The sequence below is a fragment of the Vicia villosa genome, unplaced genomic scaffold, assembly GCF_029867415.1.
Source record: "Vicia villosa cultivar HV-30 ecotype Madison, WI unplaced genomic scaffold, Vvil1.0 ctg.005416F_1_1, whole genome shotgun sequence".
Lineage (NCBI taxonomy): Eukaryota > Viridiplantae > Streptophyta > Magnoliopsida > Fabales > Fabaceae > Vicia > Vicia villosa.
In genome coordinates, this window is record NW_026706618.1 from 44322 (window position 1) to 71953 (window position 27632).

At 34.6% G+C, this 27632-nt stretch overlaps 1 long non-coding RNA gene and 1 pseudogene across 8 annotated transcripts; both read right to left on the bottom strand.

Moving 5' to 3' along the window:
• Positions 1 to 2609: 2609 nt before the first annotated feature.
• On the bottom strand, positions 2610 to 18788 carry LOC131642605 (probable fatty acyl-CoA reductase 4; annotated as a pseudogene).
• Positions 18789 to 20831: 2043 nt separating this feature from the next.
• On the bottom strand, positions 20832 to 25164 carry LOC131642604 (uncharacterized). Of its 8 annotated transcripts, XR_009295949.1 has the most exons (12): positions 24873 to 25164; positions 24411 to 24781; positions 24140 to 24311; positions 23937 to 24047; positions 22729 to 22775; positions 22530 to 22625; positions 22206 to 22358; positions 22022 to 22057; positions 21832 to 21936; positions 21581 to 21686; positions 21223 to 21436; positions 20832 to 21131 (listed from the first exon to the last, which is right to left on the bottom strand). It is a non-coding gene; the product is annotated as an uncharacterized LOC131642604 (long non-coding RNA). The 8 variants fall into 8 exon arrangements; XR_009295952.1 differs by lacking the exon at positions 22022 to 22057; XR_009295948.1 differs by having other exon boundaries at positions 22022 to 22358.
• Between the last annotated feature and the right edge of the window lie 2468 nt (positions 25165 to 27632).

A 27632-nucleotide genomic window follows, 5' to 3' on the forward strand; every position in this document is an offset into this window, starting at 1 on the left:
GAAAGTCTTCTGCCCAGATAAGGACTTTGGTTAGGACAAGGCGAATTGTGATGTACTAAGATATTAGTAAATTATGGAGTTGGAAAATACTTAATGATTGTGTAGTGCTAAGTAAGTACAAGTAGACTGCGTAATATGTTTGTGGCGATGGTGTCTCATCGACAAGACCGAGCGAGAAGGAATTTGTGGGAGTTGTAAACCTCAGAATGAATTATTGGATAATGAAGTTGTTAATGAATTTGAATGCAAATTCTAAAAGGACGCTATTATGTAGTAACGACAATTTATGCTTTAATATGGTTGTCGGCTATCTATTGACAAACTGAGGAACTGATCACCCTTAATATCTTGTTGGTAGTAGACGAAATCGTATAGATGGGATAAGCTTGTCTTGTTATCTTAATAGTATGAAAGAGATGAACACTAAACCGTGAGGATAATCACTCATCATGTTGTGTGAACTTATGAATAAGTGGATATGAAAGAGTGAAACGTATCAGACGGTGACTTAAGTTGGATAATCAGAGTTGCGCAGCGAAAGCGTGACGTGGCGCAGTTGTTATGCGTACTACTCGTGGACAATGAAGGATTGATATGTCAGAAGCCTACGGAAACGATATGTCTCGATTTATATGTTGGATTTAGAAGATTGTTGGTATAAGGACGTCGTGCCAGAGAACAAGAAATAAACTGAGTAATTTCTAAATTAGTATGTATGCTACTGTAGTGTTTGTAGATAGTGAGTATGTATTTGATGAAGTTAAGACGTTGAGTTGATACTATATGGTGCTATAATAATTTTGTTACCGTTGATGAGGTGTTGCTGTTGTTGATTACCGTATATAACGAGGAATTATACTCCATAATATGACGAAGTCGAGCATGATAGCTATGTTAATGTCACTATAAGAGTGATACGAAGAAATTTGATATTGTATTGATATATATCTTCACAATTATCATTAGTCACCCATATATCCAACCCTTTCATAAAAATAACCCTTGATATGACAACACATAGTTGTACATGAAATAGCTCATGATATATATATAGGATACATCCAACATGTTTGAGTGAGACTTTTATTAATAGTCGTGCAAATGAAACAAACAAAGGAAATTTGTGTCTTTTAAATTTGAAAGGAAATCTTTTATCAGAAGGATAATTAAAAATATAAAAAAATAATTAATTAAAAATATATATATTTTAGAGTTGTTACTCAAGTTTGATTGTCTCTTGGAAGTTATCATATATGTAAAAATTTATACACAAATATTAATTATACCGCTTATGTTAAACATCATAAAAGAATAAATTATACATTTTTTATATTTTACATTTTTTTGTTGATAGATAATTACGAAATTTTAGTTAATATAATACTGTAGACAATCTTTTGTTCAAACATAATACATGTTTCTTAAATGTACACTTTATATGATATGATTTATAAGATGAAAGAGAAAAAAAAATATAATGATATCACCAAAATTTGAGAAATCATTATACTTTTTTCTTGGAGAAATAGAAACTTTTATTAATCCAAAAACCATGAATTACAAACCGATCCTCTAGGATCCAGGAACCAAGAAAACTATCCAACTACTCAAAAACTATTTAATACATAGAGTTTCTCTATTGATGTGAGTAGCAATCTTCTTATATCCTAGACATCCCAAAACTATAATTTTCTTTATCATATTCGTAATTGTATCATCCATTATATGTTGTTTGAAAATCAATTCGTTTTGCATATTCTCCAAACAACATAAACTGTCTCTGCAATGACAACTTTGAGAATGCCTCGTCTCCATCCTTTCTTCCCCGTCTCAGTGATGAGTCATGTGCTCTCATTAGTCCAAGTGGAAGGGACCCTGCTATATGCAACCCAAGTACGAACGTTACGCCATATTTCACTTGTTTTGCTGCACTCAAACAATTGATGATTCATTGTTTCCTCCGCTGAGCAAAAAACACAGTTAGCATCAACATTAATACCATATTGTATCAGCCTGTCCTTTGTTTGAAGTATCCCCCTAGTTGTAAGCCAAAGAATAAACACTGCTCTTGGTCTTGCATAGTTGGAGAAGAACAGCTTCTTCCAATCCATGTGTTATAAATCTCCTCTCAGTTCTTGGTACATATTTGAAGTAATAAATTTTCCCCTCTGCACAGCAGCTTTCCAATATGTCGTGTGTCGCACTTGATCCCTCACTTCAGGATCCTCTTTAGCATCCACGAGTTTACAAAGAAGTATTAAATACTATTTTTTAATTAACTAATATTTTTTCTTTAAATTTATACATTTTAAATTATCAAAATAATTTTTTTTCTAATCTATTGTCTTTCACATTAATAAAATAGTACTATTATTGCAAACATAATCTAAATGACCTATACGATAATTCTATATGCTTTCACGTTATAAAATTAATAGTATCATTGCAAACATAATTTAAATGGCCTTATTTTATATGAAAATAAAAAATTAAATATCAACTATTTTAAAAAATATATAATTTTATTTCTAATACATCATTGCGAAGCACGTGTCGGTGATGTGTCGGCGATCTTGTTTTTCAAACAATAAGTTCTAAATTGACGTGTCTCTAAATTCATATTTAAATCTTTGTAATTTATCAAATAGTACAATCCATTCTCAATATTTTCAAACAACAAGCTCTAAAGAGCAATATCTCTAAGTCCATATTTGGATAATCTTTATGAAGTAACAGCCCTTATATTATCAATAACAATATTCAAATAACAAGATCTAAAGTGAAATTTCCAACCATTTTGAACTAGTACTTATTTTGAAATTACTTCATTGTATACTTGATGAGACCAGGAATGTGTGTATTCATCATGTAGTCTTTCCAATTAATGCTACTAGGGTCAAACTCTAGTCTTTCATTCTCCATATTATATCCCCTTATTTCCTTTCGTAAGTTTTCAGTGTTGGTATCATCAAAGCTGTAAAAAAAAATATCATATTTTCATGAGTATGAAGATTTAAAAATGTAGATAAAATTTATCGTATTAATATAGAAAAAAGGGTATGAAAATTACGTACATTGCCTTAAAAAACACATAAGGTTTGTACAGTTTTGCAAGTTGTTTCACAATTCTTATTTTCTTGAAGTTATCAGCATAAACATCTTGGTAGGAATGACAACTCATCTTGTTCACCAAATTTAAGACCTTGAATACATGCCAAAAAATGATTAATTAATAAAAACACTATATATTACTTTTCTATAATATCCGATTAATGTTTATTTTAGCAAACCTTAAGTGGCATGACATATTTGATCTCTGTATAAATGTTGAAAGCAGCCAAACTTTTCAATGCAATTCCTTTGGAGATGACTATTGGCTTTCCATATTTGTTTAGGCAAGGGTTTTTCTTGAAATATTGATGGGAAATGTTGTGTACATTAGAAATTCTGAGAGGATTTCTTAATGAAGAAGAAACATTGTAGATGAAGTTTTCAGGAGCGTGTTTTGAGTTGATCACGATGGCTACGATCACACAATTGATGACCAAATCAGCAGGGATCTGTGTATCATTACCAATTGATTAGTTAAGTTTTACTCCCTCTATAACGAAGTATAAGTAAAAATTGAACAAATAGAACATTAATCTGAATAATCCCTGGTAACTTACTATATCTAAAACTGTCTTCGGATGGCCAAGAAAACATGGTAGCTTCCCTTTGCCAAAGGCACATATCATACTATCAACAGTTCTGTAATTACAAATCAAAACAATTAACACTACAATATATAGAATATAATTATATCACCACAATATATATATATATATATATATATATATATATATATATATATATATATATATATATATATATATATATATATATATATATATATATATATATATATATATATATTGTTAGGAAGTTGGTTTGAAACCCTAACAAAACTAATAAAAGCTGTAAAATAAAACACAATAAAAACTAAATAAGAAAGTAGAGATAAAAGATAAACTTCATTTCTTTTCATTGATACCACAAATGTATGAAAGACACTACATTATATAATGACACAATTGGATAATTCAACAAAAGACCTAAACACTAAAAGCCCACTTAAATGATAATTGAAAAGCCCAACTAAAATATAATATCACTACAACTAATAAAGTAACTTAAATAATACAATTCTGCTCTCTATCATATATATATATATATATATATATATATATATATATATATATATATATATATATATATATATATATATATATATATATATATATCAATCGAGACCGGATGGTGTAACTTTCGAGTTTGTAAATAAATTTTGGAACAATATCAAAGTTGACATCTTGAGGGTCGTTACATAATTTCATCAAAATGACAAGTTAGTTAAAGGGGCAAATTATTCTTTGGTGGTGTTGATCCAAAAGAAGCAAAATCGAGGGAAAATCTCAGATTTTAGACCAATTTTATGAATTGGTTGTATTTATAAGGTATTATCAAAGTTGTTGGCAAATAGACTCAAAAAAGTGATTGACTCAGTTATATCTAAAACACAATATGTAATTTTGTCTAAAAGACAAATATATTAGATGATGTTCTTATTGCAAATGAGACCGTAGATGAGGCCAGGAAAAACAGGGAAGTTATAATTTTCAAAGTAGACTTCGAAAAGGTTTACGATTCAATGAGAAAGGGAGAAAATGAATATTAGAATGTATAAAAATTTAATTAGTTTCTGTCCTGGTAAATGAAAGTCCTACTAATGAATTGAAGATAAGTTGAGGCTTAAGATAAGGGGGTCCAATATCGTCTTTTCTTTTCTTCATGGTATTTGAAGGTTTTAACATGTTGATTAAAAAGGGCATGGTAACGTGAAGATTCTTTGGATTCAGATCTGATGTGGGGGGTCAGAGTCGTTTTCTCATCTACATGTATAATATAGTGACAACACCTAATCATCGCCAGTAAATCTTGGGCAAATATGTGTACTATCAAGACCAACTTTATGTTATTTGAAATAATGAAGGGACTCAAGGTTAATTTCCACAAGAGTTTACAGGTTGGTATAAATATCTCCCAACAATGGCTAGAAGAAGCAGCAAATTTGCTAAATTGCAAATTAAGTTCCCCAACCTTCAAGTATCTTGGTATCCCGAGTGGTGGTAAGTCAAGAATAAAGGTTATGAGCCATACAGTTATAGATATAGTGATATCTAGATTGTTAAGAAGGAAGAACAATGAAGAATATGAAGTGTTAACATCTAAGTTTTCTGAAGTGTCTAACCGAAATTGCATGAGAGTTGGGCAGAAATCAATTCCATCTAAAGTGCCATTGTTGGCGTGAAGAATTTTTCAAGATAAAAATTTTCACTAAAATTAATTTAACTAGGAGCGGAGTGATTAGTCAAGAGAACATCTATTGCATTTGTGGTTGTGGAGAGGAAGAATCAACATCGCATCTTTTTTTGAATGTCCATTTTTTTCAGTTATTTGGAGAAAAATTCACAACTAGTTTGGAGTGACAACAACACTCCATAACAATACTTTGATATATTTGTTAAAATTAATGTGTTGTAACCACCATTATCTTTAGAAAGCACTATGAGAGAATTGTAACCATCACATTATAATTATTGTCTTTATTTTGATTTATGGTAGAGTTGTATCATTAAGATTGAGAGAACCAAAGAGTCCTCATCAGGATTACCAACGTATTGTATTCTATGTCAGTTTCCTTCAAACCTATATAAAGGCTTTGTAATGCTAATTTGCAAGCAAGGTGAGTGTGGTGAATTCAATAAAACTATAGTATTTCAATGTTGATCTATCAGTAGAAGTATAATGTAAAACGAGGCTAAAAATAGTTTTTCCACTCAAAATCCTGAACCAATATAATTTATCACATACTACCTCTAGAATACCACCAACAAAGTGGTATCAGGGCTGCAGCAAAAATAACAAAAATTATGGCTTCCACAAACAACTCTTTCGAAACTCATAGAAATGTTAAAGTTTCTTTCTTTGAAGGAGAGAATTATGATTTTTGGACGGTTAAAATGGAGACTCAATTCACCTCTTTGGATGTCTTGGAGTTCGTCCAAAACGGGTATGAAGAATTAGCACCAACAGAAGCTAGAATATCAAAAGAAAAGGCTGAAGATTAAAGTCAATGGCTTGAATAGTTGAAGAAGAAGAAGATCACAGATGTTGGAGTTTTCTGGATGATTCAAAAAGGAGTCTCTCTATTCATTTTCCCAAGGATTATGAGAATATAAACATCAAAGAAAGCATGAAATATTCTACAACAAGAGTTTGAAGGAGACTCAAAGTTGCGAACGGTGAAGCTTCAATCTCTTAAGAGAGATTATGAAAATTAAATGATGAAGGAGAACGATAGCCTGAACAAATACTTCAACATACTCCCCGAGTTGGTGAATCAGATGAAGTCACATGGTGATACGATAGAAGATCTCAAAATTATTGACAAGTTTCTAATTAGTTTGACATCGAGATTTCACCTAATGATGGTTGTGCTAGAAAAAACCAAGGTTCTATCAACCATGCATATTCAAGTGTAGATGTTACGACATTCTGAAAAATAAATTGTGAGTTCCTTTCAATCTAAAATCAACATTCAGCCCAACAATGATGAAAATAAGCCCCTAATACAAAATAGAGGTGAGTCTTCTAGAGGTGGCAGATTTGGAAGAGGCAGAGGAAGAAACTAACGAGGAAGAGGTAGAGGCACATTTGACGGAAGATGGCATGAAGGAGCCTCAAACAAGTGGTTCCAAATTTGGAATAGTAACACTCATTACCACAAGGGCTGCTCGAGCAAAGAAAAACCAAAATTCCACAACTGCAAGAGATTCGAGCACCTTCAAAAGGAATTTCATCTTGTAAATCAGCAACATGCTTCGTACGCAGATGGAGAATCTGATGAAGGAAATTTTTTTTTTCTTGTCAAAAAGCATTTCATGAAGAAAGTAAAAATATTTGTTAATTGGATAGCGGCTGTAGCAACCATATGAACGGACAGAAGGAAGCATTTATAAACATTGATTCTTCATTCAGTTCAAAAGTTAAATTGGGCAATGGAGATGTCGAAGTGAAAGGGAAAGGAAGCATTAGAGTCACCACGAAGCAAGGAGAAAAATGTCATACATGACAGGCTTTATGTGTCGGAATTAGACGAAAATTTGCTTAGCATTGAACAACTTCTAGAGCACGGTGATTCTCTAAACTTTGAAAATAGAGTGCATAATTTTTTACTCCGAAAGAAGAAAAGTTCCCGTTGTGAAGATGACTAACTACAAGAGCTTTTCATTCTCTTTAAATTATGAGAAAGATGTAAGCATGATGGCCAGAGAAGAGAATTATTCATATTTATTGCATTGGGGGATTTGGCATTTGAATTACTAAAGCCTCGAGTTACTCTATCAAAATAAGATGGTGCATGGGATGACAAGAATTGAAGAAAAATCCGGTGTGTGCAAAGGTTATGTGCTAGGCAAACACTACCGGTGACCTTTCCCAAAGTAGGGAGCCTGAAGAGCTAAACGAGTACTAGAACTTGTACACACAGATGTGTGTGGCTTAAGGAATACCTTATCTCATGGAAAAAATAGGTATTTTGTCTTGTTTATTGTCGACTTTAACCACATGACTTGAGTATATTTCATGAGACAAAAACCGGAAGCAATTGTAATCTTTAATAAATTTAAAGAATTAGTAGAAAAACAAATAGGCCGATTTAGAAAGATATTGAGAAGTGATCGAGGGAAGGAGTACACCTCGAATGAGTTTTAAAAAATTTGTGAAGATGAAGGTGTTGAAATACAACTCACTATTGGTTACATACCACAGCAGAATGTTGTGTCAGAGAGAAAAAATCAAACAGTGATGGAGAAGGAAAAACCAATGCTACTTGAAAAAGGTTTGTCTAAAACCTTTTTTCCCGTGTCCGTTAACACTGTTGTGTGTTTGATGAACAGATGTCCAACAAAGAACGTGTGGAAAAAGTCTCCATTTGAAGCCTGGAATGGAAGAGCACTGTCAGTGAACAATCTTAAAATTTTAAGGGGTGTGTGCTATGCTCAGATTCCAAAATATAAGAGAACGAAGCTGGAGGAAACGAGTGAAAAATGTATTTTCATTGGCTATAGTTCCATGTCTAAAGGCTACATATTGTACAATTTAAAAATTGGAAAGGTCATCATCATCTAGGACGCCATATTTAACGAGAAAACCTCTTAGAATTGGGAATAAAACAAAGAAGAAAAAACAGTCCCTGCAGTGTTGGTACAATAGAATCCAGCAGTTGGAAGTGAGCAACCATCCCCAAGTTCACTGGGTTCTTCAAATTCACCAAGTACCTCAAGTTTACCGAGTTTGAGTTCAGCATCTTCTAGTTCAACTCCTATAATAATGAATAATTTAAGTGATGTTTATGCAAGATGCAATTTTTGTGTTGTCGAACCGGAAAATTTTGAAGAAGCAATAAAACAAAGTATTTGGAAAAATGCTATGCACGAAGAAATAACTGCAATTGAAAAAAACAACACATGGTAGCTTGTATACAAACCAAGTTCCAAAGAGGCCATTGGTGTAAAATGGGTTTACAAGCTGAAGCGTAATCTAGATGGCTCAATTCAAAGAGCCAAAGCCAGATTCGTAGTAAAAGGCTATGGAAAACAAACTGGAATTAACTATAATGAAACTTTTGCCCCTATTGCAAGATTGGATATTGTACGAACAATTATTGCAGTAACAGCTCAGAAAGGATAGAACCTATACCAGCTGTTAGAACATAGTTTAGTTCTACATCCTTGTAATAGTTTTGATGATAACAAATATATAATCTTCAATAAGAAAAAATATGCACTCTAATCGTTTAATTCATTATGTAGAAGTTCTGAAGCCCTCTAAGAAGAAAACAAAGTTATAAAAGTGATCTCTAAGAAGCAGAAGGTTGCATTAAGAGAAGTTTACAAGAAGAAGAAGTTCTAATGATTGAGAGAAGTTTATAAGAATAAGAAGTTCTAATGATTGAGAGAAGCTTACAAGAACAAGCAGATTCTACAACGTAAATGAGAAGTGTACAAGAATAAGAAGTTCTAATACTCTGAAAGGGAATTTTACATGAACAAGAATTTATGACACTGAAACGCTACAAGCACTAACAAAGCTCCAACGAATACTCTGATGATCAAAAGATTGAATTACGTTACTTTGTTTAATGCAAGATCAATTAGTAACAGTTGGAACCTAATTATGGTGGATAGAATCTTTATTTTTGGAAATAGCTTTAATCAACATTTCTTTTTTATCTCTTAATCTATTGTGCTAAAATATTGTGTATACATCACAGTTGTGATATAGCTTTTTAGAAGCAATTAGTTAACACACTCAAGATATGAGTTTGTATTTGTAATACCTTGAGAAAATCATATTGTGGTTGTTCCTGAGAAGACTTAGACAGTTATTTAAGTGTTATTGTAATCAAGTTTTGATTAGTGGATTAAGACCTCGTGAGAGAGAGAGAGAGAGAGAGAGGAAAAATCACCATAACAGGGTAGACTGTAGTAGTTTGAGTTCAAACGAACCAGGATAAGCGAACGTGTATTTATTTGTTTTATTTCTGAAAAACCCAATCCAACCCCATTATTGTGTTTCTTATTTCTTCACTAGCTTGATGTGAAATCAGCCTTCCTAAATGGAGAATTAAAAGAAGAAGTCTATGTGCAGCAGCCTCAAGTCTTTTGGAACTCATGGCCAAGATGAGTGGGTTTAGAAGCTGAAAAAAGCACTCTATGAGTTAAAACAAGCCCCTAGAGCATAGTACAATGATATCGACGACTACTTTGTTCGGCAAGGATTCATTAAAAGTCAAAGTGAGCCAACCTTGTATGTGAAACAACAAGGTAAAAATGGTATTCTTCTTGTTGCTTTGTATGTTGATGATTTATTGTACACAAGAAATAACAAAAGAAATGAGGTGATTGATCTTGGCCTGCTGCATCATTTTCTTGGAATCGAGGTATATCAAGAAAAATCTGGAATTTTTATCTATCAAAGAAGGTAAGCTGAAAATGAAAGCTTATACAAAAGTTTTGGTCGGAAGTCTATTTTATCTAAAAGCTACACAACCCGACTTAATGTTCGCTGACGGTTTACTTTCAAGGTTTATGAGTAAATCGAGGCACTTACACCTTGGAGCAACAAAGAGAGTTATGAGATACATAATGGCTACACAACACACATTATAGTTGAGAAAAATACTTGAAGATAACAGAGAAAAGCAAGAAGAGTGTCTGCCGCTCCACTGTGACAAGAAATCAGCAATAGCCATGGCGAAGAATCCCATTTTCCACACTCGAACAAGACATAATAATATAAAGCACCACTTCAATCGAAGTGTGATCGAAGATGGGGATGTGCAGTAAATGTTCTGCAGTTCACAAGAGCAACTTAAAAAGATTTTTACTAATGCATTACCAAGAGGAAGATTTCAGCAACTTAGAGAAGCAATGGGAGTTAAAGGGCAACACATTAAGGGGGATGGTTAAAATTAATGTGTTGTAACTACCACTATCTTTCGTAAGCATTATGAGAACATTGTAACCATCACATTATAATTATTGTCTTTATTTAGACTTATGGTAGAGTTGTATCATTAAGTTTGAGAGAACCAAAGAGTTCTCTCTCATCTTGACTACCAACCTATTGTATTCTCTTTCAGTTTTCTTCAAACCTATATAAAGGTTTTGTAATGCTAAGTTGTAAGCAATGTGAAATATGAAGCTGAAAGTGATAGTTTATTAAACAAACACAGTGGCATTATATAGCCTTACAGGAGAAACAAAAAATAACAGTAGCAAGCTAAAAACTAGGAAACAGATTCCACTACCGCTAGAAACTAGGAAATATTCCACTACAGCTAGAAACTAGGAAATAACAGTAAATGACTTATTCAACTAAGACAAATTCAAACTCCAACATACCCTCCCTTAAGCTTAACTCTCCTGAATTAAGCTTACTTCAGACAAGTTAACAATTCCAAGTAATGCTCTCAGCTTCTCGAACTGTTCCAACTTCAACGGCTTCGTAAAGATATCCGCAACTTGGTTTCCTGTTGCACAATACTCCAGCTTAACAGTTTCGCCATTCACCAGCTCTCTGAGATAATGAAACCTTACTTCAATATGCTTACTTTTCCCGTGAAGGACTGGATGTTTAGACAAAGCAATCGTCGAACTGTTGTCACAATGAATGACGGTTGCAGACTCTTCTTCAGCTCCAATCTTCTCTAAGATCCTTCTAATCCACACACATTGACAAGCACAAAAGGCAGCGGCAATATATTCGGCCTCAGTGGTGGAAAGGGCGACAACAGGCTGCTTTTTCGATGCCCAAGAAATCGCACCAGACCCTATCAGGAACACACAGCCTGTTGTGCTTCTCCGATCATCCAAATCGCCGGCGTAGTCGCTATCCGTGAATGCCATAAGTCTCGTACTGCTGCTTTCACTTCTCCTGTAGAAGATTCCGAGTTCGATTGTACCTTTTAAGTATCTTAAGATCCTCTTCGCAGCAAGCCAATGTGACATTCTTGGATTTGCCATGAATCGACTTATGAGACATACTCCATACATTAAATCTGGCCTAGTCACTGTTAGATACATAAGACTCCCAACCACTTGCTTGAACGTAGTTGCATCCACCTTCTCGCCATTCTCATCTTTTGTGAGCTTCGTTCCCGGCACAATTGGATTTTTAACAGCATTGCTTTCTTCCATTCCAAACCTTGCTAAAACTTCACGAGCATACCGTTTTTGACAAATAAAAATCCCATTAACACTCTGCTTCACTTCTACCCCAAGAAAATGTTTCATTTTTCCCAAATCTGACATCTCAAATTCCATCATCATCGACTTCTTAAACTCATCACACATAGCTCTATCATTTCCAGTGAATATTAAGTCATCAACATACAAGCTGACAATAAGAATTTTACCTCCTTTCGTCTTGGTAAATAGGGTATGCTCGCTCGGACACCTCTCAAACTCCTCATCCAAGAAATATCCTTCGATACGGCTGTACCAAGCTCTTGGGGCTTGTTTGAGCCCATACAATGCCTTCCTCAGCTTGTACACTTTCTCCTCTTCTCCTTTCTTTATGAATCCCTCCGGTTGTCGCACATACACATTCTCTTTTAGTTCCCCGTGTAGAAACGCACTTTTGACATCTAATTGGAAGATTTCCCAATTTGATTGTGCTGCAACCGCAAGTATAGTTCGAATCGTATCAAGCCTGGCCACCGGAGCAAAGACTTCGGTATAGTCTATGCCATAACATTGAGCATATCCCTTCGCCACCAACCTCGCCTTGTATTTGTCGACTTTACCATCTTCATTCAGCTTTGTTTTATACACCCATTTCACTCCAGTTGGTGTAAAACCTGCAGGTAAGATAGTTAGCTCCCGTGTGTTGTTTTTCTCGATCGATTCGATCTCGTTTTTCATTGCTTCTCTCCACACCTTGTATTTCATTGCTTCTTCGAATTTGACTGGATCGTTTTCTGTCATCATCATCAATAACATGACCGATAAGTTTTCTTCCTCATCTTCTCCTTCACCTATGACATAATCAGCCAAATAACCAGGTGGTGTAAAACCTGCAGGTAAGATAGTTAGCTCCCATGTGTTGTTTTTCTCGATCGATTCGATCTCGTTTTTCATTGCTTCTCTCCACACCTTGTATTTCATTGCTTCTTCGAATTTGACTGGATCGTTTTCTGTCATCATCATCAATAACATGACCGATAAGTTTTCTTCCTCATCTTCTCCTTCACCTGTGACATAATCAGCCAAATAACCAGGTGGTCTCCTTACCCGCGGGCCTGCAACCACTTCTCTTTCAATTGATCTTGATGGAGATGACGAAATTGGACTGGGCAGAGGGGAGACTAGGCTTGGCGGTGTCGAATTACCACCAGATGCGGAAGACTGAGACGAACCAGAAGGCGGCAAATTCACAATTGACGGAGGACAAGACATGTCACATTTTCTCTCTTCTGTATTTTGTTCTTCTCCACAGTCGAGTATTTTCTCTTTTGCACCAGTTTGATTCCAATCCCAGCTTTTGTCTTCATCAAACACTACATCTTTGCTTATCACAATTGTTTTCTTAACTGGATCATACAGCCTCCATGCTTTCGATTCTTCACTGACTCCGAGAAAAACACATTTCTTGCTTTTGTCATCTAGTTTTCTCCTCTTTTGATCGGGTATGTGCGCATATGCTATGCACCCAAAGACACGAAAATACTCCACCTTAGGTTTTGAACCGCTCCAAGCTTCTTCAGGTGTCATGTCTTCTACTGCTGCTGTTGGTGATCGATTCTGGATGTGGACACTCCATCTTGTAGCTTCAGACCAAAACTCCTTTGGGACTTGTCTCTCACTCAGCATAGATCGTACCGCATTCATTATCGTTCTATTCTTCCTCTCTGCCACTCCGTTCTGTTGTGGCGTAAATGCAGCCGTCAATTGCCGGGTGATACCATGAGTTTTACAAAACTCTCCGAATTCATTAGACGTGAATTCCCCTCCGCGGTCTGTCCTCAGGCAAGTGATGAAGGTTCCAATCTCCTTTTCAACACTTGCTTTGAAAGCCTTGAAGGTGATGAGTGCCTCTGATTTTTCATGGAGAAAATAAACCCAAGCTTTTCTAGTGAAATCATCAATGAAAGTCAAAATGTACCGCTTTCCGCTGTGTGAAATTGGTGTAATCGGACCACATATATCCGAGTGCACCAGCTGCAGCTGTCTCGATGCACGCCAGAGGCTCCTTTTTGACATTGATACTCTATGTTGTTTTCCAGTCAGACACACCGCACATATCTCCTTCGTGGACTTCAGCATCGGCAGCCCAATAACCATCTTCTTTTGTGCAAGTTGTTTTAGAGCTTCTTGGTTTAAATGCCCAAAACGGCGATGCCACAAATTCGTCTCCTTCTCGATCACCTCTTCTGTCTTCAAGCACATCATGTTTTTCTGCAATTTGGATGTTAGAAGAAAGAACATCCTGTTTCCACTCATGTTAGTCTCCATGATTGCACCTTTCTTGGGATGATATACTTTGCAGGTTCCATCACGAATCAAAATTGCCAAGCCTCTCTCCTGCAATTGTCCAAGGCTTAGTAAATTGTTCTTGAGCTCCGGGACATAATAAACTTCAGGGATGACTTGGGTGGCTCCGTTAACTTGTATTTTCACGCTTCCTTTTCCCACCACCGACATTCTTGTGTCGTTTCCAAGTTTCACAGATCGATTGAAACCTTCTTCCAAATCAAAAAACCAATCTTTGCATCCGGTCATATGATTGCTGCACCCGGAATTAAGGAACCAAACTTCTTCTCTGTTTGCCCGGTGTTTCTCAAGATAAGACATCAAGAGCAACTCCTCTTCTTCTTCTAGTTCAGCATAATTCGCCTTCTTTTCCCATTCGAGACACTCGTTCTGATAGTGCCCTAACTGGTGACATTTGTAGCACTCGATAATGGCACGGTCGATTACGTTTCTTCCTCTTCCTCTACCGCGTCCTCCTCGGAACATTCCGCGACCTCTTCCTCTACTAGGTCTTTCATCTTGAGACACTTTTAGTACCATCTCTTCTTGCACATATCCATTCAATCGCTGCTCATGGACAAGTAGGCTGCCATGTAATTCATCAATACTCATCGTGCTCAGATCATTCGATTCCTCAATCGAACACACCACATAGTTGAATCTCGAGGTTAGCGATCTGAGAATTTTGCTCACGATCGTGCTCTGCTCCATTGATTCACCATTCACCTTCATCTTGTTCACCACTGTCAAGGTTCTTCCTAGGAAAGTGTCGATCCTCTCTCCTTCTTTCATGGCCAGCAATTCGAACTCCCTTCTCAAAGCTTGCAATTGCGCCCTTTTCACCTTTGTAGAGCCCTGATACTTCTTTTTCATGGATTCCCAGATCGCCTTAGAGGTACCTTTGTCAAGAATAGTTTCCAGAATCTCTCTGTCAATGGACTGGAACAAGAAATTCTTGACCTTCAAATCCTTCAACTTCGCCTCTTCTACAGATTTGTTTTGCACCTCACTCGCCCGTGTTGTTTCGATCGACATCGTCGGAATCCCATCTTCCACCAGGCTCCACAATTCTCTGCTTCGCAGAAAATTCTCCATCGTCATGGACCAGAAATCGTAATGACCATCAAATTTTGGGATGGGCGGCTGCACAAATTTTTCTGATCTCTCTGACATCTCTCTCGATCACTTTCTCACACAGGTTCTTGCTCTGGTACCAAATGTGAAATATGAAGCTGAAAGTGATAGTTTATTAAACAAACACAGTGGCATTATATAGCCTTACAGGAGAAACAAAAAATAACAGTAGCAAGCTAAAAACTAGGAAACAGATTCCACTACCGCTAGAAACTAGGAAATATTCCACTACAGCTAGAAACTAGGAAATAACAGTAAATGACTTATTCAACTAAGACAAATTCAAACTCCAACAAGCAAGATGTGTATAGTAAATTCAATAAAACCAGAGACTTAAAATAGTTTTTCCACTCAAAATCCTACAAAAATATAATTTGTCACATACCACCAACAACATTTTGATCTATTCATGGAATTGATAAATAGTGGGAGGATTTACTCTCAACGAGTAATTGTGGTCTGGTTTGCCTTTATCTTGAGCATTTTGAAGGCAACAAATGGAAAGTTATTTCCTAATATTGAATCATTCTTGGATAATATGCTTGAAAAAGTGAAGGTGTTGTCATGGAAGTGAATCACATTAAAACTAGTAGCCGTTGCTATAATCTATCTCAGTGGCGCTTGAATCAAGGGACATGCCTTAGTATGTATGGTTGTTAATGCGAGAAATTCGAGGATATAGCCAAATCGATAATTTGGACAAGGTTTGAAGCCCAATGTTTTGGAAAAAACATTAACATTGGTGATGTTTTATGATTTTGGTATTTTTTTAGAAGTGATTTTTGTTTATACTATTGTAAGTGTAGTTATGCATTATTGTTGGATTTGATGTTAATGACTGCACTACTATTACTCTGGATGTTTTATTGTTGTTACGGGCACAACATTACTTATTCAACATTGCTAATTCGTTTCTTTTGTGACTTAAGTGGGAGTGTGTTCTTTTGCATGTATTGTTTTACTCTGTATGTATTATAGCACAGCTTGTGCTTTGTTATTGAATGCAATTTTGACTTTTTCAGAAAAATATTGTTGGATCATCATGAAGAGAAGCATTTATATTAGGTCAAATAATCTACCTAAAGGTTGGGTTAAATATGCACTTAAAGGTTAAAAACTCATCCAATTAAGTGAAAGTGATACCATGTATTCACCTAAGACTTTAAGACAATGAGTGTTAGTCCATCCACTATGCATGTCTTTCATCTACATGTGTTCCGTCGTTGAATGACACCCCTACGACGTCACAGGCACTTCAATGGAACACGATGCATAACCGCCACCATGTCAAAAAGACTTTCGATACGTGGAGTAGGTCGCTGACTCGAGCCAGTGTTTGATGCCACTGTTGGTTCATCTTGGGGGTGGCGACATCCACGTTGGGTCAAAGACTCACCAAAAGTTAAAAAACTCACCCAAACAAATTAGAGCGACATCATATACACATTCAAAACTTTAAAACAACTATTTTATGATTTCTCTCGCTTATAAAGTGTTCAACTTCCCATTTTTAAAGCAATGTGGGGCTTAAAAAACTCACATTTGTTTCTCAACATTAACAACTAAAATAGGGAAAACAAATCATCTCTCTCGTAATCTCCCATAATTATATTGCAAAAAATTAACTACATATTTTAATTTAAAAAATATTTGAGAGGGTAGAATGATATACCTTTGACCTTCGATCCAACCAGGAAAGGGATCCTGAATTGTACTAGTTACCATTGTTGGACGAATAATGATCAATCGTACATTATCTTTATGATGCACTAAAAGCATCTCTCCCATTGCTTTTGTGAATACGTATGTATTTGGCCAACCATGCAAATTTGCTCTATTTTTGCATTATATATAATTTAAATTAGATCACAAAAAATATATATTAGATATATAACCTAATAACCAATCATTATATTTACGAGAATAGCGAACCTTTCCATTCCATAATCTTTCAATGCAAATTTCATTTGTATTTTCATCTGCATTCATTGCTTGGAGTTCAGCTATTTTATCGTCCAACAAATTCATTTCTCTGTGTATGTCTAATTTTGAGGTCCCATTTAGAGATTGATCCATCGCAAATGCTTTCTCTCTTACAATTCCATCTTCATACTTAGCATCTCCGCACACATATGCTAGAAGTTACAAATAATAATTAGTAATTAATTAAAATATATTACAAACAAAGAATGAACATTACCAGTGGATATGTGCAGAAAAGCCTTTAGTTTTTGACAATTCTTTGCAAAGTTCAATGCATGTAAAGCTCCTTTTGTATTTACACCCATAGATATGTCAAATCTATACAGAAATGAAGTATTATTATACTCAAATGATGAGATTTATTTGATTAATTATAGTATAATACTTATCTTTTTTTAAGAAAATTAGATCGAACCTTTCATTAAATTTGGTAGTTGCAGCAGAATGGACAAGAATGTCTGTCTCTTCAATTATCTCATTTTTAAGCTTTTCATCTTTTATTCCAAAGTTTTCAATGGCAACATCTCCTGCAATTGCGACAACCTTCTTTGATATGAAAGAATTAAAACCTTCACCCAACTCGCCTTGTAGTATGCGAAATAAATCAATTTCAAAAACCTGATATGTGACAGATCACATAAATTCATGTAAGAAAACAAACACTATGCTTCTTATATTTTAGTAGTCTTTTTTTTTTAATGAAATTATTTGTATTATGAAGAATTCAAATCATCTTTTTGATTGTTGTCCCTTCACAAGTAGGATATGGAACAAAGTAGGAGATTGGTTAGGTGATGCGGTTAATTTGTCAAATGCTGAATTGAGGAATTATATGGATCACTTTGATAAAATTAAGGCGGTAGACGAAAGATTAACTGCTGGGGTAATATGGCTGGCAATTTTATGGAATTTGTGGTTGATGAGAAACGCTATCTTGTTTAGAGGTTATATCTTTAACTTTGATGAGTGTTCTAGCGCTATAGTGCTCGTCTCCTAGAATTGGTTTAGGTTAGTTAATGCTTCTTCTATGGCTTGTAATTTTCACTTTTGAAACATTTTACCTCTGTCTTGTGTAAAGAGATAATGTTTTAACCTCTGTATCTTTTGTGATTATATTCCATTAATTATTGAAAAAAAAAAAAACTATAAATGATGAACCTCATTTTTCAAGCGATATGCAGCCAAATCAGAGTTTGAAGCTCTTATGAGTAGATACAGTTTTTTAATCTCTGGTTGGATCCTTAGTATCTTTTCAATAAAAACTGCACATAAAGATAAATTAAAAGATGATAATATTTGCACATAAAAATAAACAAAAAAATATGATAGTAATGGTGAAATATATTTTAAATGATTAATAATTTAAAAAAAAAAGAATATATAGTACCTTTTGCCAAGAAACCAGTTGCGCCAGTAACTAAAACAGTCTTTCCACTAAAGAAGTCTAGCATGTTTCCAGAGTTGATTAGAAAAAAGAAGGAAAGTGATAGTCAAGTTATGATTTGGTACATTACATTAGTTCCTCGGTGCCAACATATGTGATTTGGAAATTAAAACTTTACCTAAAACCACTCTCATCCAGCTAATTGATGAGATGGAAGAATTTGTTGGTTTAATATTATTAATGTTAAATGTACTACAGTAGCTGTATGTAGGGACAGAAGTATGAATGGACTGAATGGAAAGGAATTGTATTGTTGAGAGATGAATAAAAAAATAATTCGCAAGTTGGTTAACGAGTACCGATCCTAAGGCTCTGGATGTCTCATGGGAGAATCTTCAGAAGTGGATGAACTCTGAGTTTGTCAGACTCATGAGTTTCTCAGATGCGTTAAAAAGTGCAGATGTTAAGATGGTAATTGAACGAGAAGAAGCTCGAAAGGAGAGAACCATACTGTTTAATTTTCTCAAGGGAGCTAAAGCCAAGGCTCTTCAAGCTGTTGAAGAAGAGAACCTTAGAGCTGCTGAAGAAGCTAGACTTGCCAAAGAAACTAGACTTGCCAAAGAAGTTGAAGATGTAGAAGCTGCAAGACAAGCTGCTGTAGTTGTCTCCTTTACTGATACTGCCATCTTGCGTCTAGAGCAAGCAATTGGAGAAATCAGAGAAGAACAAGTTGTCTTCAAGGATAACATCTCCCAGCAGAAGGGTGTTAACGAGAATGTTGAGAATCTGCTGCAACTGATCCTCGCCAAGCTGTCTACTCCTTCATCATCTGGACCTTAGGCTCTTAGGCTTTTACCTTTTGCTTCTGAACCATATGATCTTATATGTTTTTTTTATGCTTTTAGTCTGATGTTTTGATTATGGTTTCTTAATAAAGTTTGATTTATATTATCTTTTTCTCTGTATGAACTGAATCAAGATCAGTGAAGATTTGAAGGAGAGCTTTTTGACTTGGAGTTCTTGCTGTCGTGCGAAGAGAATCAAAAGTAGTAAAACGGGAATGGTGTGGTTAGCTACGTTGTGGAATCTTTGGTTACGAAGGAACGACATAGTCTTTAACGACGGTACTTGGAATTCGAGGGATGTCGTTTGGAGTTGTAAAGCGCTTGTTTGGAGATGGTCGTTCATAGGGAAAATTACACATTCCAATTATAACTTTTATGAGTTTAGCAATAACCCATTGTTTTACTTATGCTAGGTTCCAATCGGTTTGTAATTTTCTTTTAGGGCCTTTTGTGGGTTGTAACCTCGAATCTTTTTGATTAATATATCTCTTGCTTTCAAAAAAAAAAAAAAAAAAGATGAGTGAAGATTTTATCCATAATCAGACTCTAAGTACTCAAGAACTGGTTCAACATATTCTAGCGGGAAAAATTTTAGATCAAAGCCATTGGATTGGCTTGACTCATTATTTCAGTGAAAGATGCCACTGCGCTTTATTGTTTCCAAAGGAAATGGGAAAAGAGTGAAATAAACCCAAAAAGAAGTTTTTAAAATAAAAACAACAAAAAAAGATATTAGGTGTACGGGTGTTGATTATACAAGGAGAAGATTTTAACACCCCTCATATTTGTGGTACTCCATATAAACCTTTTTGAAAATCTGTGTTTATAAGAGATTTGTGTACAAAAGAAAATGTTTGTTTGATTTTTAAAATAAGCTCGGTAAGACACACTACAGGAAAAAAGGCCTCCTGCCACGCCCAGAAAACCGAGGCTATATGCAAAATAACCGTAGCGTAACGCTTAGGCCACGGTTTGGCCACGGAAATCCAACTGTGGAGTATACGGTCGTGGCCTAAAGTAAAGTCCACGGTTTTTTGATATAGACCACGCCTTTTTTACAACCGTGGCTTTTTTAGGCCACTATTTAGGTAGCTTGATTAAGGCCGCGGTTTGAACTTGCCATGATTACAGAACTGTGGCCATATTGTAAAGCCACGGTTTCAATTTAACGTTTAACATACAGTTTTGGTTCAAGATATAGCCACGGTTTGGTTATGACCACAGATTTAAAACTGTGGTTATATGTTATGGATTCTAAACCATTTATCTTGCCACGGTTTAATATAAATTTAATGTAAATAAATTTAGTGATTTGTATTAATCCAACACACCAATCACTTGCGCCAATTTTAAAGAATTTAAAATTTGATTACTATATACAAATTATTTTATCGTCTACACATCAATGACAATAGCATCAGTATATGATTGACTAAGTACATTAAATATCTAATAAACCTGAACCAAAACTAAATATAAAAAGTTGAGTTACAAAGACTTTAGACATGCAGAAGACGTAGTTTAAAACATGAGTGACAAAGACTTTCGTGATGAAATCACTCAATTCACCACTAAATTCCACCCCTGTAGGACCACCTCCAATAACCACACAGTACAGAAGACGTTTCTTTTCTTCTTCAGATATGCCTGTTAAAATGAAAACATTTTAGCTTAGCCTTCAGAAAACAATTGAAAACTGCATGATTATTGTAAACTAGTATGGATATGAAGCACCGACCTGGATTTTCAGAAAGCATCAGGTTAAGAAGAAGTCTCTTCCTTATTTCTTGAGCATGATTCACTTCACGAAGAAAAAAGGCATGTTCCTTAACTCCCTTGATACCAAAAGTTGAAGGCTCGGCTCCAGATGCAATTACAAGCTTGTCATATGCAACTTTAAATTGGTAAGGCTCTCTAGACAATCCACCGTTAGTAACTGCCTCGCAGTATACCTGTTGAAATTAAGGTTAATTATGCATTTCACGAGAAAAAAAACTTTGTATATACACAAATCATTAGTCTATCAAAATTTGACATTAAACATTCCATAGTAACAATATAGTTATTCTAAAAGAGGGGTAAGTCATTTTACTCACTTCGTGTTTGTTTGTATCAATGGTAGTGCAGAAAGCTAGAAAGAAATGTGAATTGGGATCCTTTGAAAGTGCATCCTGTATACTGCCAATAGGCTCGGCAACAGACCTGAATTCAAGTGTACCAACAAAGAACAGAGAACTTAAACAAAATCAAACCATAAATAGTAGAGAACAAGCCTAAAGCAAAAAATTATAAGCAATCACAGTCCTATTAAGAATAGAAGCAATATGAGGAGAGCTATAAGTGAAACCTCATCGGCCGTTAAGAGAAGAACATCACTCATACTCAGACGAAGTCGATGCTCCCACTATCATACCGAAATAGCAACAAGGATATTCAACTTCATATTCATCAACTTCAGAAACAAAACAAATCATTAAAGAAAATGGTATTAGAGATTAAGCTTAGAAGAATATATGAATATGGAAAAAGGGACAGACCACAAGGATATTCTTTATTTCTCCTCCACTGAATCTCTATGTGATCACCAAGATGCAAATTATGTAAACAATCAGAGATATGAAGATCATTCGATATACACATTCCAAAATCATATATGTCAACCGAAATAGAGCTTGTTAGTTATGATCGACTTATTTAAAACTCTTCTACTGGTTTACATACCCATGCAGTGAACAACATTCGATCTGCGGAGAATTGCTGCGAGGCCAAGATCACCGTAAACACAAGCTTAAGATGATAAGTTGGTGGGTGGACTTGAACAAAACATATGAGTGTTAGCCAAAAGATTATCATTCTTGCATTGAAGAAAACTCCCTGTACAGCAAGAACCAGCAGTCTTTCAAACACAGGAACACTACAGGAAATTTTGTAATAACTAGGCTAATATATGAAAACTATTGTATATTTGTTTCACTCCTTTCATTCGAAATCTATTATATGCTTAGAAATATAATGCAATAATCACATCAGGGGCTTTTTGCTGACCTGCCTCCAAAAATGGTGCAGTATGTCTTTTGCGAAAAATATGTAGTACCAATGAGTAGCTTTAAATGTTCTTCTAGATAAGGATCCCTGACAATGCTGCAAAACAAAGAACCAGGCATTAAAGAATATTTATCCAAATAAAAAAAAATCATCATTTGTAGTATGGTGCAGTATGTCTTTTGCGAAAAATATGTAGTACCAATGAGTAGCTTTAAATGTTCTTCTAGATAAGGATCCCTGACAATGCTGCAAAACAAAGAACCAGGCATTAAAGAATATTTATCCAAATAAAAAATATCATCATGCAACATTGAACAAACCCAACACCATGAACATTCAATACAAACATGAACCTTATATACAAACAAATAGGAAACACATATTCCTTAAAGAAACATTGTAAGTTATCGAAATGCACTCAAACATATATGGTCAATGAGTCCAAACACCAACATTTATAAAAGGTACTTAATAACTGTCACTTATGACTTTAGTATAAAAACATGTATATACTTTTTATGAAAGAAAAATATGAAGTGATTCAAATGTTTAGGAGATTCAAAGCAAGAGTTAAGAAGGATATAAACCAACATAATTAATGGAATTAAGAGGTACTTACTCCAACATACAGACTACATCAAAATAACATGTCATAGAAAAAATAAAACCTTATATATATATATATATATATATATATATATATATATATATATATATATATATATATATATATATATATATAAGTCTAATAACAACTAATAGTGTGCAGACTTTTTGGTCATATGCAGTTAGTTGAAGTGTTTATTTTCTTAATGTCACAAATATGACACCAGAAGAAGTTTAGTCTGTTCATAGACCAACTCTTTATCACTTCCGAGTATAACCCTGCATTGCTTATGTGCATGTTCATAGACCAACTCTTTATCACTTCCGAGTATAACCCTGCATTGCTTATGTGCATGTTCAATATCTAAACAGAAATAAACTTGATAATAAAGGAGATAAATGTGTACTACTTGGTGTGTGTGTGTGTGTGTGTCTAATATAAGGCTTGATGTCTTTATAATCCCTTAACTAATAAGGTTTAAGTTTACAAAGAAGATGAAAGCACACAAGCAAAAGAAGATGCACACATTGATTGGGAAGAACCAAATGCATTTTCAGTCCAAAGAAACAGGCAGTCTTTCAGTCATGCACAAAAGAAGAATTGTAGACAAGGGAACTCAATGGTAACTACATTAGATTGATGGAGCAATCTTTCAGTCCAACAACCAAATAAGAAAAAATCAAGTAGCTAGATCACAAAACTCATTGCTGTAATTGAATTTCCAGTTCCTATCATCAGTATCAATAATTGAAATTTTCAGGTAATGAATTAAGTTTTCCTCTCATTAACATTCTTATAACCTGTCACATTGATAGGATAGTCCTTGGATATCTCTGCTTCTGTTGAATAATCTCCATCATCCATTATTTGGGATAAACTTGATGTTGATCCTTGTTTCCTTTTAGCTGAACCTTACAAAAATGCAACAAAAACGGAATACAATGAAACAATATATATGTATATACTTAAAATAATCACAAATTAGTCTCTTAGATTAATAAACCTTTGGTGCTGCTAGATGCAGTTTGAGAAGCAGGAAACCTGTAGAAGTAAAGTTTGTCAAACTTGTATAGAAGCTTTCTGTAGAGCTTTTGAACTTGAGTACATAGCCTTGCATTGTTGCCTTCCAGTTTTAGTGCTGAAACAATTTCACCCCATTTCTTTTCCTTCCGAACCTGGAAACATTCCAAAGAATTTTTTTCATATAATATATACACAAGCGTTACTAAGAAATTAACTTATGAATAGATACATAGATAAAACAAGACAAGTACCTGGTGATAACCCTAACATCAAACCTCTGCCTACTTCTCTCAAAACCCTGCAAAAATTCACCACGAAAATCCTACCATAACTCATTGCAAACTCCAACAATCTCATACTCAAACCTCTGCCAAAATCCCTTCTCAATCACTCTTTAACCAGGCTCAAATACTCAGATTCTTGCACGAACAAACAAACTTTTTACATAGCAACAACCAAACACTTCTCCACCTCTCAACCTTAACTCGCCCACCTTTAAATCCATCACTCCAAACCTGTAAAAGACGCACTCATAACAGCCAAAAACACTCAGAAAGCGAAACATCTCGTTGGAATCGAACACAACAACACAACCCACACTGCAATTTTGTACCCTCACAGACTGCGCACACAGATCAATAACAACAGAGTTACGAAGAAGACGAGTAGAGTTCGAGACGAAGAATAAGAATTGGAAATAGAAGATCAAGTACCTGAATCGTTATTTTTATTTTGCTATTGCTTGTAACTGTAAATCTGAGTAATAGTGAATTTTGGGGCTTAGGGTTTTTGAAGGGATAAGGGTATTATCATGTTATGGTTGTTTCTTGCTTTGATCTCCCTGGTTCGGTTGTTTCTTGCTTTGATCTCCCTGGTTCGGTTGTTTCATTGTTTGTGTATAGCGGCGTGAGGTGTGAGAGAAATTTGTGGTTAGGATGAGAGAAGTTGAAATGAGAAGAGACGCGAGGTGTGAGAGAAATTTTACGGTTTGGAAAATCTGAAGAAAGGAACTGATTCGGTGGAGGAAGTGAAAGATGTATTTACCTTTTCAATTTTTTTAATATTTTTTTAATTAAAAAAATTTAGAAAAAAAAATAATAATGAGAGGGAATCTAAAAAAGAAGAGGGAAATTGTGGAGGGATATATTTTTTTGGATTTGGGCCACAGTTTGAAGTGAAAATTATAAGGCCGCGGTTTTCCTTTGCGGCTAAAAATATCTGCAGTTGTCTAACTGTGGCAATTGAAGTAAAGGCCACAGTTTCATACTCCGGATTCAATATTTTATAATATAATTCTACGCTTTGAAAACCCTGGCCAAATCATATATGTGGCCACAGTTTCTGAGCCTTGGACAATTTTAGCGTGGCCGTAGGCCAAATTTCTAATAGTGACATTACATCTTCTACATACATACCTCCTCGGTGCAATGGAGAACTCAGAGCTAATGTAGTTGAATTTTAAGGGAAATAGGTTTTAAAAAACTGGATAGACACTTTATCTTCATATAAGAGAATACTCAACCAATTATCTTGAACATGAGAACAAATGGACCATTTGCGTCACAACTGAAAGAAGGGCTCCAACTTGGATAAAATCAACAAGTATGCCACTAACTCTTTCAAATAAAAAAGTTTCCATCATATCAATCAATATCAAGACTTTTGGGGATTTACATCTCAGCGCAACAATTAATCATGTCTAAATTTTGAAAAAAAAGCCACTAAGGGAAAAATATATTTTTAAAGAAAAGAATTTTAAAGAGGTTTGCAAAAATAAGAAGGTTTTGAAAAAAGAGAGAAGATTTTGAAAATCTAAGAAGGGGGAAGAAGATGAAGGGACTATCCTAAAGCATAAAGTAAAATCTATGGAAAAGAACGACAAAACAAATAAGAAGCCAACACTTGACATTAGGAGTCAATGTAGATTTCCCATCCTTTAGACTACCATAACTAAGCAAACACAATACCAACTAGGGATCCAGATGAACTTGATATCTTCATATACAACTTTGCACAAAACCTTGCAAATAACATCATGATAATTCGAGGCAAAACTCGGGAAGAGTAACAACTGTGTTCAGATGAATTCTTTATCTCAATGCCTTGGAATTATCCATCAAGGACTTTCAAAGAATCACCTGCATACACAAAGAGAAAATAACCCAATGCCTATGAGTAAACTCCAAGGACTTCCCGACAAACGGAATATGATCAAAATAACAAGAACTCGGATGAATTTCCAAAGTGTCAAAATCAAGGTCCTAATTCTGAGTCCATAGATCTATTCTCCAAGCTTAGGGTAAAGTAACCAAAGTCCAAATCCACATTAAGTCTTTTATGGTTCAAGTTGACTATTAATGTTTTAGGCATTAAATAAAAGTATGGTCCAAATGGACAAAAGAAAAATAGCATAAGCATAAACATATGTCCAAGTGGACAAATGAAAAATTAGATAAACATAAATATATGTCCAAGAAGACAAAGGAAAATTTTCATAAACATAAACATGATGATGAATGATAAATGATATAATAAAAACATAAAAATAAATGAAATATATAATAAAGAGCATAAAAGTAAAGTTAGTTGTTAATTGTTAGTAGTTAGTAATTGATGATCAATGGTGAGTGAATGATGAACTTGGGTTCAAAGTCAATGAAAAATCATTAGAAGATTGATAGAATCAAAGCAACAACACGATAAGTTTACAAAAGTCTCGAACCAATTGTCATACAATCTCTGCCACTTTTTATCTTTTTATGATGAAGGGGGCATAATGTAGCACTATGTCAAGCAATATCCAAGTAACTTATATAGAATTCACTCTACAACGAGGCCGGTCAATAACATTTTGAGTTATAATGCATGCGAGAGAAACGATATGTAGATCGTTCTCCGAAAGCAATACCGCACAAAAAGAAAAGAGGTAACAGTCTAATCTTCATCAAGAACTCAAAAGAATTCTTATGATATCGAAGATTCTCATCGACCAAAATAAAAGAAATGAAGAAGAAATAATCATATTCAAGGTTCCTTCCATCTTCAAGTTCAATCACTTAATATTGTGGGTTAATGAACTAAACATATCACTAACTCAAAGCACCAAAAAATGAATTGAATAACTCACTTTATGATAGATTTGAATTAATGAATGTTTATCCAACTTCATCAACACCCTAAGTCCATTGAATTTGAAGAAGAATTAGACCTCTAAATTTGCAATTCAAAGAAAATATCAAAAGATAGGAGTAAAAGAAGAAAAATCACCAAAATAAACCAAAAAAGGAAAAAAAACGGCATTCTGTCAGTAAGAAATCGATTTACACAGGATATAAATTGATTTGCACTGTTGAGTTGTCCAAAATCTTCGCAAAAAACTACTATGCAAATCAATTTTCACTGAGCATTTTTTAAAAAAAAAACAGCAAATAAAGGGAGAAAACTTGTTTAAACATTAAACCATACACCTTGTG